The following is a 16,137-nucleotide window of genomic DNA, read 5'->3' as shown; positions in this document are numbered from 1 at the left end:
GTAAATAGATTTTTAGAAGCTGCATTCCCGGTGCCCCCACCACCGCCATTACATGGATATACTGGCTCGCGCTGGATTTTACATTTCTTCTACATGCCTCCGAACTACACCAAAGTGATCTCGGTGAGTCAAACGTCTTATAATATGTCGTAAATAAGGTCCAGGTTGTCAAAAACGAGCATTGTCCTTTAAGCTCCAGGTTGTTCCAGCTGCACCAGGACAGCAGCTGCTCATTCTCCCACCTGCAGGCAGACTCGTCCCCATAGAGATGAGTCCTATGAGGGGTGTGGTCTGCTAACTTCAAGAGCTTCATGGACTGATGGCTGGAGGTGCAGCTGTTCATGTGCAGTGAGAATAGTAGGGGGAAAGAACTGAGGCCCCTAATTAGCCTTAGACCATCCTGATCTTGCAAGCTTATATTATTTTTCTCTACACAGATCTGGTGCATCAGGTTAATAGCAAGGCTTTTAGAGAATTTAAGGAGTAAAATCAATTACTCTCTTTCAACAGAATTTCTTGTGCTATACTTGTAAGGAATATGTGGATGACTTGAGCAGAATACCTCGGGAGGTTTTGGAGGTGAGCACATGCATTTTGGGGACCATATGGCACCTGGACATAGAGGTTGGGGAAAGATAATTATTAATAAAAGGCTGTTAATCTTGCTCCATTATGAAGTGATCCTACCTATGATGTCTTTATCCAGGAAGCTGGCATCAGACTGATTGTGATTGGACAATCTGCCCATCGCCATATAGAGGTATCTCATATTTGCAACAGCTCAGTTATTTATTTTCCTGTTTGTTATTTTGGGTGTCATATCCCTTTAATGGTGCCTTGCCAGGGGCCTCATTTATCAAAGAGCGTGTAAATCCTGGTGTAAAAGAGGGCGTACGACGAAAACGCGGAAAATGCGAAATGTAGCGTACGACGAGAATATTTACACGCTTTTCGGATCTATCAAAAATGTCGTATGCCCTTTCCTGCACGGGAAATCCGAGACCGGCGGGGAAGAGAGCGTACGCGCACGCGCCCCGTGTTCCGCCCTCGCCACGCCCTAATCCAACCATATATGGTCAAAACCATGAGTGGCCAAACGTGGTTTCCCGGAAGGAACCGGCTTAAAAAGGTAGCGTGGAGCACCCAGGCGGGACAATGAAACATGGAACGAAGAGCAAAGAAGAGGAACTTCTCGGAGACGGAGGTGCATGTGCTAGTTGGTGAGGTCCACGTGAGGAAGGCAATCCTCTTCGGAAGGTATAAATCGCCTACGTTTGTCTGTTTGCTCCTACAGCTTAGTAGCCTACTTTAGCTACGTGTTGTGCATCTAGGATTGGGCATACACGGACATACTGTAACATGTGGCTGCGAGTGAAGCAAACATTCCCAACATCCTGTGGCCGGCTATGATTGATTTAGGACCACAAACATGTAACAATAACCCCAGATGATCACTTCATAATGTTGGACCACATTAGACATTGTCCCCCATGGGAGATTAATACTCTCCCATCTAATCAGCTATGGCCCGGGCCTCACCAACAAGCGCAAAGGCACTGAGTGGTTGGAGGTGGCGAGGGCGGTCAACGAGGCCGGCGCCACAGGGAGGAGTGCCACGGAGGTCAGGAAGAAGTGGACGGACCTGAAGGTGGGTGTCATTCCTGTAATAGCCTACATCTAATCTCATACCCATGTGTACCCTCCTACCACAACGTGTGTAGTGCAATGTTAACACTAGCATTGTTACAGAGGGAGGCCAAGAAGCGCATTACTGCCCACAGACAGGCAGTAGTGCGCACCGGTGGGGGCCCGGCACCACCCCCTCCCACGCCGTTGGACGACACCATCGGGGAGATCATAGGCCGTGAATGCACGGATGGTGTTGTCCCGGCGGACGAGGAGGAGTCGGACAGGACAGTCACTGCAGACGACCCCGGTAAATCACACTTATCCATTTATTAAGCTGGCAACAGACAAACATAACTAATACATATGGCTTCACCATAGAAGGTGTCTTGGCAAATAAGGTTAACTGAAAAACCCCAACTAAATTAACTCTTGTTTTCCCAGACTCTGACGTGGGGTGGGACTCAGAGGAGGGGGAGTCTGCAATGCTCCTGGACCTGACGGTCGTGCCCCCGCCGGTTGCAGCCTCCACCTCCAGCGCGCCGGCCTCCACCTCCACCACCAGTGCCTCCAGCGCCTCCGTCTCCAGCATGGCGTCCTTCACCGCCCAGGCCTCCACCTCTGGCTCCACCGCCTGGTCCATGCCTCCACCGCCCGGTCCACGCCTCCCCCGCCCGGTCCACGTCTCCACCGCCCGGTCCACGCCTCCACCGCCCGGTCCACGCCTCCACCGCCCACGTCCACGCCTCCACTTTCCGGTCCACACCTCCACCACTGGCTCCAGCGCCCCGGTCCCTGCTGCCAGCGTCCCTGTCCCTGGGGAAGACCGTCTGGGCTTCCTCTCTGACGCGGTGCTGGAGGCCCAGACGGACACCCTAGGGGCCCAGAGGGACATGGCAGAAGGGATTGGGGCGGTTGTGCAGCAGTTGGTGGAGGTCACAACAGTACTCCACCAGGGCCAACAGGACATTCTCACTGCACTTCATACACTCACACATGCTGTCACGGCCCACACACAGTCAGTCACTTCCACACTCACGGACCTCACACAGTCACTCACTTCCACACTCACAGACCTCACACAGTCACTCACAAAGGCACTCACACACCTCACACAGTCACTCACCAACCCCCAATAAAATGGTTAATGTGAATCTTACTTGTCAGGTGTTCATAGTTGTTGCATTGCCTCAGCGCGGGCCCTTTGGCCCCGCTGGTACCCCTCATGTTGTGGAGGAGGCAGAGGGGCTGGGTCCACATTCTGGCGTGGGAGGAGGGCCGGAGGGAGGTGCACTCCGCGCCGTACTGCCACGTTGTGGAGGATGGTACATGCCCGGATGATGGTACAGACCTTGGTCGGGTGGTAGAGGAGTCTACCACCCGACGAATCCAGGCAGCGCCATCGGCCCTTGAGGAGGCCGATGGTGCGCTCCACTACATTGCGTGTCCGGGCATCTACCTCATTGAACTGGGTCTCCTGCTCAGTCTGAGGGGCCGGGAAGGGAACCAGCAGCCACTCCCTCAGGTAGTAGCCACTGTCGCCTGTGGGTGACAGAATCATCAGTCAGAACTGGTTCTCATTCTTATCAGGTTTGAATATGTATATTGGCATATGCACTCACCGACAAGCCAGCCGTCACGCGCAGCGCCTGCCTCCAGTCTAGCCCCTACCCTGCTGTGTGCCAGGATGAACGAATCATGTGTGGAGCCAGGCCACCGTGCCACTACACCTGTGATGAGCATGTCGGCGTCACATATGATTTGGGCATTTATGGTGTGCACATTTTTCCGATTCACATAGACGTATTCATTATTGGACGGTGCCCTTATCAATATGTGGGTGCAGTCAATGGCCCCAATCACATTGGGGAGACCGGCCATTGCTGCAAATCGCCTTTTGGTGTCGGCCTGCTCCTCCACAGAGTAAGGGAACCGGATGTACCTAGCGTGCATCCTGAGGATGCCATCCCAGACTGCAGGCATGATGGCGCTCAGTGACGGCTGAGATATTCCAGACCTATGGGGGAAATATTTAGCAGGATTAGATCATACCCAGCAGGGGCTTCGGTCCCAAGGATGAGCAAACTAATGTTGAGTTATCAGACACATTACACACCTGTCGGCTAGTTCCCGCTGGTATGTCCCGGTTGCCAGGAAACCCAGCGTGGTCAGTACCTGTGCCAGGACAAGTGGATTTACATCACTTCATTATGTCCAATGTTCACAGCACATTCTTCATTATTATTGGGAGTGCTGCCTTGGCATCATTATTCTATATGGTATGTGGTCCGTAGGCCTACCTGTGTTGGCACGGATGTTGCGTGGGTGCGCCGGGTGCTCCGTTCCAATGCTGGACCCAGTTCAGCACATAGCTCCAAGAGCACGGCTCTTGGTAGTCTATATCGGCTTATTAGCCAGTCATCATCATGGGCCAGCAGATCGTGTTGGTCGCGGAACACCCGCTCCCTCCTAATCCTCCTCCTCCCACCATCGCCACGTGCAATCTCAACTAGCAGTGCTAGTAATGCAGGATTCATGTTGTCTAGCTTTACGCACAGGGGGACTTTCATTTATATGCCTAGCGGGCAGCAAAACAGCTGCACATGATCACATATTGATGACAATCTAATTGGTCAATGATTTGCGTTTGATGGAGTGCCTGCATTAAGTGTGTGACATATAGCGCGGAAGGGTTTGGGACAGCGCATAGGTACAGTTTGGGGAACAAATCCATATGTGACAGCGGCTGGTGATTTGGTCCGCAACTCGGCAAACCCCGAAATGCGCTAGAGGGCAAAATAGCTAAAAAAAACGTTTTTTTTTCGTTTTTTGTTTTTTTGCATATTACCAAAGTTGAAGTTGTGAAGAACCTACTTACTATAACAGACAACAGTTTTAGGTTCACGAAATACGTTTAATTAGTCTGCAAACTAAGCTCGTTTTTAGCTGATTTCGAGCCGGGTTTGGGGGCGGGCAGATCGATTAGCATGATTTGTTTTCATTGGCTATTGCTTCCGGGTTCTCCGCCCCCACCCTGCCCATAACAACAGCACGCCATCTTTGTTTACATTCAGTTCCAAGTTTAACCATGGATGCTACAGCTTTTGCGAAAGCTCTGAACAAAGATCTGCTCAACGCCGCTCGACGATTCGACAATGGAGAACTTATGGATTCGTACCTAAAGGACTACATGGATGTTGACGATGGTACAAACTCGGAATGTGGTAGTGAAGAAAGTTGCGTCGAACGACGTACCAGATTCACACGACGGTTGTCTGCCGCCAAGCTTTCTGCTTTTCTATAGGGTAAGCTATCTTTATACTATCTGTGCTGTTTACATTTACGTTAGTCGTTTAGCAGTAGCTCCTTTCTAAACAAGTGACTGAGTCTAGCTAGCATAACAAATCTAGCACTAACTAACAAAGGCTAGCTAGCTAACGTTAGCTAACATGCTAGTTAGCTGAGCTAGCCCTTTGTTCCTAAACTACCCAGCGAGGCAGCTAATATCTAGCTAGCTAGGTAGCTATTACAGAGAGAAACAGAATGAGAGAGCATGAGAGGTATGTTAGTCTGACACCTTTGTTTTTTGTTTTGGTTACAGTTTGGCCCTGACTGGTGCTTCGGCCTGGTCAAGCAGAGCTTCAGGAAGACCAGAGTGGACACTCTGTCTGCCATTGCTGGAGTCGTCAGGGACAGCTCTCCTGTGAAGCACGTCAACATCCCCCAGCTTGTTGGACTGGAAGACTGCACCGTGCTTGTTGAATGCTACAACTGGCAAGAGCATCTGAAACCCTACTTCCGGGCACTCCCACAGATTTCGAGTTACCAGCACTTCAGGTAATTATCATGCATTAGCTAGTCTATTTAATCAACACTTTCTGGTACTATTTTATGTATATGGAGTGCCAGTACTGTGGGCAATAGTTTAATGTACTTTCTTCCTTCTATTCTATTGCAGTTTTGATGCAGAGAGACCTGGCATGGTTGTGGCCAGAGAACACCGTGATGCACCAGCAGTCGAGTTTCAGCTGCTGCGCAAGCCTGATGTCCTGCCCCCCAGAGAAGGTCTTCCTGTGCAAGCCCCACCCGGACTGGACATGGCCAGACAGACATATCTCTTTAACAAGATCAGAGAGTTCTGTTCTGATGAGGGACGAGACATCACATGTCCCCCGCCAAACTCCACAGCAGCTCAGAACAAGACTGTCCGCTTGTAGATTCACTGCAGATCATCAGGATGGACAGCACTGCAGGAGAAAGGCCACAGCCTTTTCCTGTTTGTATACTGAAGCATTGCTTGTTCTCTTGCACAGACTTGCGCACACTTGCACGGACTGCATTGTTCGAATATTGAATACCGAGCCGAGTACTGTTATTACCTTGAGTATTGAGCTGGGGACTGTTATTACTTTGTTGTACACTTGATCACAATGAACACTATGCACCTTGTTATTACTTTGTTGTGCACTTGATCACATTGAACACTATGCACCTTGTTATTACTTTGCTGTGCACTTGATCACAATGAACACTATGCACCTTGTTATTACTTTGTTGTGCACTTGATCACAATGAACACTATGCACCTTGTCTATACAACAGACAACTGACTGTACACTTTAACACTTAGACTGTTGCCTTTTTTTGTACACTTTACTACTTATGCTTGTAATGTATATCATGTATGTGACAATAAAGAACGTTAAATTTGAACTTCATCTTATATTGTTCTTAACTGCATTCACAACACAAGATTAATACTGACTCAAAGAGTGTGGGGTCATCAGTGAGAGAGCACCTCACTTGGCAGCCACTCTCAGGTAATACCCCAAGTTGACAGCCACTCTGACAGATAATGACAGATCGTCCAGTGGGGGAGTGGCTGGGGGTGCGGTTACCAGGCTATTGTTCACGCCCATTACCTGGCAGTCAGAGGTGTGAAAATGTTGGAGAACTTTGGAGGGAGATTTCTCAGCTAAGTTGATTTGGCAGTACTAGCATTCAAATAAGCATATCTTCTTCAAATATGTTCAGATTTCAATGTATGAGACCTCATTTGAAAGCTTACAATCTGCACTTTCATAATTTGTAAAAAACTGAAGAATGAAAATGCCTAGTTGAGGACCAAATTACCAGCGGCGGTCACATATCGAACCATGAATGAGCCGGTTAGAGGACACGTCTAATCTTGCATTGCGATATATGTTTGTGCTGAATTGGCCTAGTAGCCTACATGATTGTGCGTTCATGAACTGTCGCTCTTATTCTCTCCGTCAAACATAGTAATTCACCGACGCACCACCTGCGTCGCCAGTTCCCCCTGTGTTCAAGAAGGGCGTAGAACACCGTGTAAATCGGTAGGGCAAGTTGAGAGGTGTCCTACAAAAGCGCGGAGAAAGGCGACTAAATTTTCGCCCTTTCGGCTTGATAAATCGCAATGTGGGGGGGGCAAATGGCGTACGCCTGAAGTCGCGAAAAAGACCGTGTAAAAGAAGGCGTACCTCAATGATAAATGAGGCCCCTGATGTCTTGCAGCAGTTCTGCTCACTGACGGGATACCCTCATGAAATCTATGTGGACCCAGAGAGATGCATTCACAAAAAGCTTGGCATGCGATGAGGGGATGTATTTGTGGAATCAGGTGAAAAAGTCAGCACTTGATTGTGACTACTACACACACAATTGTGTGCGGTGTACCACTATACTGTAACAATGTAATTATGGTTACACATTTATACATTGTGTGTGTGTGTGTGTGTGTGTGTGTTTAGCCAACCCGAGCCCTCATGTGAAGTCAGGCATGTTGGTGGGCCATATGAAGAGCATGTGGAGGGCCATGACCAGTCAAGCGTTCGACTTCCAAGGAGACCCCCTTCAACAAGGGGGGGCCCTCATAGCAGACCCAGGAAATGCCTTACTACAAGTGATTATGCCATTGCAAAGTTGTGTACGATAAGTGTGCAACGAGCAATTCTCCAAAAATGGCCCAGCTTGTGCTGTGCAAGGTCATTGATCAGCCTGCTGACCTCTCCTCTGCTCCTTGTGCTGGTGCTGTTCCTCTCTGACCCGTACGACCCTCCTGGTTCCACAAGCTCACGTTCTGTGTGAGCGAAGCAGAGTGTGAGTCGGCGTGGTTGGCTGTGCTGTGACTGGCTGTCTCTCGCTCCGCAGGCTCTGAGGTGCATTTTGCCCATTTTGACATGAACCGTCTGGACCACATGCCCATCCCCTGGCTCCTACAGATGGCCGGAGTGCAGCGGACTGTGGACCTCAGCGCCAGGCCAAGGATAATCCATGTGTAGCCCGCTTGTAGCCCATGCCAAGCTGCCCCCCGCCCCTGGCCGGCATCAATAGCAGTGTGCCTCGGCTCTCGCCATCTTTGTTGTTATGGTCTGTCTTGCTTGGCAGAGTAGGGTAGCGTAGACTTGGCATCACAGAACACATTACAGGTCTACGGCTGGGATGGGAGTGACACGGTAGTGGACGTGAATCGGGATCCAGTTTAGGACTATTTGGGGTAATACTGCAGGGGCCTCATTTATCATTGAGGTACGCCTTCTTTTACACGGTCTTTTTCGCGATTTCAGGCGTACGCCATTTCCCCCCCCCCACATTGCGATTTATCAAGCCGAAAGGGCGGAAATTTAGTCGCCTTTCTCCGCGCTTTTGTACGACACCTCTCAAGTTGTCGTACCGATTTACACGGTGTTCTACGCCCTTTTTGAACACAGGGGGAACTGGCGACACAGGTGGTGCGTCGGTGAATTACTATGTTTGACGGAGAGAATAAGAGCGACAGTTCATGAACGCACAAACATGTAGGCTAATAGCCCAATTCAGCACCAACATATATCGCAATGCAAGATTAGACGTGTCCTCTAACCGGCTCATTCATGGTCCGATATGGATTTGTTCCCCAAACTGAACCTATGCGCTGTCCCAAATCTTTCCGCGCTATATGTCACACACTTAATGCCATCAAACGGCAATAATTGACCAATTAGATTGTCAGTAATATGTGATCATGTGGACCTGTTTGCTGTTTGGTAAGCATATAAATGACAGTCCTCCTGTGCGTAATGCGAGCCTAAATGAATCCGGCGCTACTCGGCCTACTGGCCGAGATAGAACTCCAAAGAGGTGACGGCGATGGCGACTGCACCCACATAAGGGCACCATCAGTGAATGAATACGTCTATGTGAATCGCTAAAATGTGCACACTATAAATACCCAAATCATATGTGACGCCGACATGCTCATCACAAGTGTAGTGGCACGGTGGCCTGGCTCCACGCATGACTCATTCATCCTGGCGCACAGCAGGGTAGGGACTAGACTGGAGGCAGGCGCTGCGCGTGACGGCTGGCCTGTTGGTGTGTGCATAGCCAAGATACATATTCTTTGTCTTATTTACTTTAATCTTTATTAGAATTTTCCATCCATACAACGACAATACAATAAAACATAAAAACTTACAATAACAGCTTATGGGTACTTCCATCCATGCAGCTTTTTTTCTTACTCAAATATGACAATTTTAATATTAGTGGTATCATCACACTTCCTTCTATAATCCATCCATTTTCCCATCTCCCTTCAAACTTTCCTTCCTGCATCCTCAATGCATAAATAAATCTCATAAATCTCCTCCACAACACCCACCACTGCTCCTTGGTTGGGGGTTCCACCTTATACCAAGCCCTCATTGTCTTTTTACTAGCAACCAATAGTACTTTCACTAGGTATCTGTCCCCTCCTTGTACATCATTCTGTTATGTTTGCCAAGATGTATATTCAAAGCTGATAAGAATGAGAACCAGTCAAGACCCCACCACAAAATGAGGACCCAAGCCCTCAGCCCCCTCCCCGTCATGAGGTTTACCAGCGGGGCCAAAGGGCCCACACTGAGGTCATGCGCCAGCTATGAAGACACAAACAAGTAAGGTTCACATTTCTACCATTTTATTGTCTGTTGTTGGGTGACTGTGTGAGGTGTGTGAGCGCGTTTGTGAGTGAATGTGTGAGGTCCGTGAGTGTGGTAGTGAGTGACTGTGTGAGGTCCTTGAGTGTGGTAGTGAGTGACAGTGTGAGGTCCGTGACAGCATGTGTGAGGGAATGAAGTGCAGTGAGGATGTCCTGTTGGCTCTGGTGGTGTAGTGTGGTGACCTCCACCAACTGCTGCACAACTGCCCCACAACTGCCCCAATCCCTTCTGCCATTTCCCTCTGGGCCTCTAGGGTCATGAGCCTCCAGCACAGCGTCTGATAGGAAGCCCAGCCCTCAGGGACCCTTGAGGCAGGGACGCTGGCAGCCGGAGGTGGAGGCGTGGGCGGTGGAGACGGAGGCGCTGGAGATGGCACTGGAGGTGGAGGCCGGTGCGCTGGAGGTGGAGGCACTGGAGGTCGTGGCGCTGGATGTAGAGGCTGCAACCGGCGGGGGCACGACCGTCAGGTCAAGGACCACTGCAGACTCCCCCTCCTCTGAGTCCCACCCCACGTCAGAGTCTGGAGAAACAATTTCAGTCATTTTCTTTGAGTTTGTCTGTTAACTTGATTATGCATTAAACATTTTATTGTGTAGCCATATTCAATTGATATGTTTTTCTGTTGGCAGCCAAATAAATGCTTAAGTGTGATTTACCGGGTGATTTAGATGAGAGTCTTAATAATGTGGTCTAACATTATGAAGTGGTCATCTGTGTTATCGTTCCCTGTTTTTGGTCCTGAATCAATCATAGCCTACCACAGAATGTGTGGAATGTTTGCTTTCCAACACTTTCAAATGTAGGCTCGTACAAATAGCTTACCTTCCGAAGATGATTTTCTTTCCTCGCGTGGACCTCACCAACAAGCACATGCACCTCCGTCTCCGAAAAGTTTCTCTTCTTTCCGCGTTTTTCCATAAACGTATTTGTCTTTCCTATGCTCCACGCTATATTATGTCGGTTCCTTCCGGGGTATCCCCGTTGTGCGCTGTCATAGTTTTGACCATATATGGTTGAATTTGGGCGTGGAGAGGGCGGAACACGGGGCGCGTGCGCGTACGCTCTGTTCTCCGCCAGTCTCGGATTTCGGAGCGTACAACATTTTTGATAGATCCGAAAAGCGTGTAAATATTCTCGTCGTACGCTACATTTCGCATTTTCCGCGTTTTCGTCGTACGCCCTCTTTTACACCAGAATTTACACGCTCTTTGATAAATGAGGCCCCAGGACTAGACTGCTTTTGTTGACTTTGTGACCATTGGCGGCTTTTGGAATATAATGATGTAATCTGCTGATTTGCCATACTGATGTGTATGCCATTGTCCATAACTGATATTGTAAATAAAGTTTCATATCTCGGATTGTTCGGGAGCCTGCATAGGCAAGATGCAAATTCAGTCATCGTCACTATATTTGTCATGCAGACGCGACTTGCTTTAATCGGAGGCAAATAGAATGTTTTTGCAGTGAAGTAGAAGCAGAGGGGTGGCCGAACCATTAGGCTACGTCACAGAGGATCAGAACTTGCCCTGCTCAACGTCACCATTGGAAAAACTGCTGCCCTGGAATACAGCTGTCCCTCGGATGACACGCCAGCACAACAACCCAAGGATGTCGAATTAATGCTCTGAAAAGCTCGGACATTCCGCACTGCAGACCGGAGATCTCGCCACTCGATTTGGGAATGTTCGCGATGCATGCATAAAGTGAGAATGAAGCGCAAAGGCGAGAGGAGGCAACCGGAGAGAGTCAGAGGAGAGAGTCAGAGGGGAGAGTAAGAGGGGGGGAGTCAGATGGGGGGAGTCAGAAGGGAGAGAGTCAGAGGGGGAAGTCAGAGGGGGACACGGGCCGAATAGAACAGAACGTTTATTTCACCATATGTAACAAGTAGCCCTACAGGTACACGTACATTGAAATTGTAGTTATTGCTTATCCTTACAATATCTTATCCTTACAATATCTTATCCTTACAATATCTTATCCTTAAAATATCTTATCCTTATAATATCTTATCCTTACAATATCTTATCAACAGTCATAATTTCCCCATTGCAGTCCTAGGTATGCAGCTAGATATTATAAGGTTCCCAATTTGGCAATTGACTATCCGTAGTCTAGCATGGCCTTGTTTATGAGGCTGGTTGCAGCCAATCACCCTCTGAGCAGAGCGGATGATACTCAGTTGAGCCTGGTCTGTGATGGTGAAGTACCAGGTGGTGATGGAGGAGGTGAGGAGGGACTCCATGATGGAGGTGTAGAAGTGTATCATCATCACCATATACAAACATGTATGCTTTAGAACAGATTTAGCTCACTTGTCATCATTCAATAACAGCATATCAGTTCTTTATCTTGTGTAGCGTATTAGGCTACCCATATCAGGGCTTTATGGGTTTAGTTCATGGCGGGAAAACGCCAGAGAAGCGAGTATAAGGATTAGGTTTATCCCATTAATTTGTGACTGCGGCTGGTGATTTGGTCCGCAACTCGGCAAACCCCGAAATGCGCTAGAGGGCAAAATATATAAAAAAACGTTTTTTTTTGTTTTTTGTTTTTTGGTGTATTACCAAAGTTGAAGTTGTGTAGAACCTACTTACTATAACAGACAACAGTTTTAGGGTCACGAAATACGTTTAATTAGTCTGCAAACTAAGCTCGTTTTTAGCTGATTTCGAGCCGGGCTTGGGGGCGGGCAGATCGATTAGCATGATTTGGTTTCATTGGCTATTGCTTCCGGGTTCTCCGCCCCCACCCTTCACCAACACGCCGGCTGTTTACATTCAATTATTTTACTGTCCCAAGTTTAACCATGGATGCTCCAGCGTTTGCTAAAGAGAAGACGGGGATGGCATCCAGGACATGGAAAGAGTTTTAAGAGCAGCTAAAACTCCAGCAGAGCAGGACTCGTTCGTACACGGAGTTTATTCTTGATGACCTGTGATACAGAGATGACTGTAACAAAGCAAGCTGCTACCAAGCGAACGCGAACGATGTAGCAGATTCACACCACCGCCAAGCATTCTGCTTTGCTTTGGGGTAAGCTGATCTTTATACTATCTGTGCTGTTTACATTACATTAACGTTAGTCGTTTAGCAGAAGCTCCTTTCTAAACAAGTGACTCAGTCTAGCTAGCATAACAGGCACTAGCACTAACTAACAAAGGCTAGCTAGCTAACGTTAGCTAACATGCTAGTTAGCTGAGCTAGCCCTTTGTTCCTAAACTAGCCAGCTACCTAGCACAGGGACATGGCTATAGCTAGTTAGCTAGCCCTTTGTTCCTAAACTAGCCAGCTACCTAGCACAGGGACATGGCTAGCTAGTGAGCTAGCCCTTTGTTCCTAAACTAGCCAGCGTGGTAGCTAATATCTAGCTAGGTAGCTATATTATAGAGAGAAACAGAATGAGAGAGCATGAGAGGTATGGTAGTCTGACACCTTTTTCTTTGTTTTGTTTACAGGATGAGCAAAAACCAGCTCCAGCTTGTAAGGAATTGCAGCTCTCCCTTCATACCAGCCAGCAAGAAGATCACTGCACTACAGCTTTGATTTTGCACAACAGGTGAGAATACGTTCATCCTATCATGCATTAGCTAGTCTATTTAATCAACACATTCTTGTACTATTTTATCTATATGGAGTGCCAGTACTGTGGGCAATAGTTTAATGTATTTTCCTCCTTCTATTCTATTGCAGTTTTGATGCTGAGAGACCTGGCATGGTTGTGGCCAGAGAACACTGTGATGCACCGGCACCGGCGCAAGCCTGATGTCCTGCCCCCCAGAGAAGGTCTTCTTGTGCAAGCCCCACCCGGACTGGACATGGCCAGACAGACGTATCTCTTTGACAAGATCAGAGAGTTCTGTTCTGATGAGGGACGAGACGTCACATGTCCCCCGCCAAACTCCACAGCAGCTCAGAACAAGACTGTCCGCTTGTAGATTCACTGCAGATCATCAGGACGGACAGCACTGCAGGAGAAAGGCCACAGCCTTTCCTGTTTTCCTGTTTGTATACTGAAGCGTTGCTTGTTCTCTTGCACAGACTTGCCCACACTTGCACAGACTGCATTGTTAGAATATTGAATACTGAGCTGAGTACTGTTGTTATTACCTTGAGTATTGAGCTGGGGACTGTTATTACTTTGTTGTACACTTGATCACAATGAACACTATGCACCTTGTCTCTAAAACAGACAACTGACTGTACACTTTAACACTTAGACTGTTGCCTTTTTTTGTACACTCAACTACATATGCTTGTACTTTATATCATGTATGTGACAATAAAGAACGTTAAATTTGAACTTCATCTCATATTGTTCTTAACTGCATTCACAACACAAGATTAATACTGACTCAAAGAGTGTGGGGTCATCAGTGAGAGAGCACCTCACTTGGCAGCCTCAGGTTATACCCCAAGTTGACAGCCACTCTGACAGATAATGACAGATCGTCCAGTGGGGGAGTGGCTGGGGGAGGGGTTACCAGGCCATTGTTCACGCCCATTACCTGGCAGTCAGAGGTGTGAAATGTTGGAGAACTTTGGAGGGAGATTTCTCAGCTAAGTTGATTTGGCAGTACTAGCATTCAAATAAGCATATCTTCTTCAAATATGTTCAGATTTCAATGTATGAGACCTCATTTGAAAGCTTACAATCTGCACTTTCATAATCTGTAAAAAACTGAAAAATGAAAATGCCTAGTTGAGGACCAAATTACCAACGGCGGTCACATTTGGTTTAATGCTCTTTTCATCCCCTTAGTGATGCACACAGCACATGGTGATTGTGGCACTGCTATAGAATCCCGGTGCAGATATTAGAGGTATAGATTAGATTATAGAGGTAACTGTGAAGGAAAGAAGGAGTAGTCTGAATTAATTTTTTTTTGGCTTGTGCATTTCATTTTAAATTCCTCATCTTTTGATATAGGCAATATCACTTGTTTATGTGTTGGCTGATGGGGCCTCAAATGATTCCTGATTGAAGTACAAACCGCAAATCTTTTTTGCCAATAAAATATGCTGTTTATTTATAATTTGCAGTCTCCCTTAGTGAGAGAGACAGTCATGCTGGTCTTCCCTGCAGCTGAAGGGCTGGTGGTCACATGGTCATCAGCAGGCCCCTTGGCCCCTCCTCTTTCACTGTCTGGCTCTCTTGTTCGGGCAGCGCTGAAGGCGTGGCACCAGTGGGCTTTCAGCAACACAAGTATTGCTCTTCTGGTCTGGCATTCTGTCCTGTCCCAGTCCCTGGTCCACTCTGCTTTTAACCTGAGGAGAGGACACAACTATTATTAAGGAATTAAATTACTGCAATGTTTAATCATCCATCTCCTCCCATTGCCTTGTCTGCCCCCACTGGGTCCTCAAAGCCCTTCCATGGTGCCCAGTCTACCTGGAGGACTGCCCTGATGGTAATCCCAAAGAGCAGGCCGATTCCTCCCAGAAGACAGCAGATTGCTGCTAGGGCCGATCCTCCCACAACAGAGTATATTCCATCCAAGGCCTTAGCTGAGAGGTCCCAGAACATGCTGGTGTCCATCTGTGTCCCAGCGCCCAGAGCCCTGGTCCTGCTGGAGGAGACGGGCAGGGTCTCCATCACTGCTTGTTCCTCAGAGCTTCTGAGCTCAGTCTCCTGGGCCAGGGATGTTTCAGTGACCAGGGCTTCTCCTGTCCTCTGGTGGGTGTTGCGTGTCTTCGTGTCTGTCTCTGTCAGGCCGATGAAGGTGGAGAAGTCCAGGAAGTCAAAGTGGAGGGTGATGAAGACCCGGTCCACTCTAACCGGTGGAGTAGCAGCCCATTGTTTAGGGACCATAGGAGGCATCAAGGCGTCTCTGAAGGCCTCAATATCTGGAGGCTCAGTCTTGATCAGCGCCACTAAGAGAACAGCTGCAATGAGAATCTTTAAACGGCCAAAAGCCATCGGGGAAGTGAGAAAAGTTCAGAGGAAATTCAATAGTGTCTGCACTTTGGTGAGGTTTGTGTTATGAATCTTCAGAATGTTCCAAAGACCTATGGTTTGTTGTCATTGTTATGGCAACAATTATTATGTCATAGGAGAAAGCTGTGACATCATCTCTAGAATCTTCATGACATTCTAGTTCCTTTTCACATAATATTAGAATATTATGGTGTGTGTTCTATCTGTGGGGTGCACAGAGTTGGATAATGTGAGATGAATTTGTTTTTGTCACCAAAAACATTCCCTTTCGGAACTAACACCACACTGTGGCTTTATTTGTCTGATTTTTTTTTTCTATTTTTGGTCACAACAAACATACAGTACCTAACCTTTACCTACAATATTTTTTCTAATACAATTTATTTTCATACAGGGACAAAGTGACCTCATGTTCCACCTTTCATCCTTATGAAAGCATAAGCAATAATTCTGAATTTATAAAATTTATAAATATAGTAACATACAGTAGTCATGATAATCTCTAGCAGGTTATAAACTGGATGATTCACTTTTGAGTAGAGCCAATGAATATTTGCTTATTTACTTACTTACTTTTTGCGGCTTTGC

General features: G+C 47.6%; 1 pseudogene across 1 annotated transcript; it reads left to right on the top strand.

Annotated features, from left to right (window-relative positions):
- The first annotated feature begins 268 nt into the window (after positions 1–268).
- Positions 269–7,928, top strand: LOC311326675 (peroxiredoxin-like 2C; annotated as a pseudogene). Its single transcript has 6 exons — positions 269–289; positions 511–579; positions 707–760; positions 7,162–7,267; positions 7,398–7,549; positions 7,806–7,928. The product of its transcript is annotated as a peroxiredoxin-like 2C (transcript).
- Positions 7,929–16,137: the final 8,209 nt, after the last annotated feature.

The sequence above is a fragment of the Borostomias antarcticus genome (genome assembly GCF_949987555.1).
Source record: "Borostomias antarcticus genome assembly, chromosome: 28".
Classification (NCBI taxonomy): Eukaryota; Metazoa; Chordata; class Actinopteri; order Stomiiformes; family Stomiidae; genus Borostomias; species Borostomias antarcticus.
Note: the sequence above shows the minus strand (reverse complement) of the source record. Positions and strands in the feature narration are given on the sequence as shown.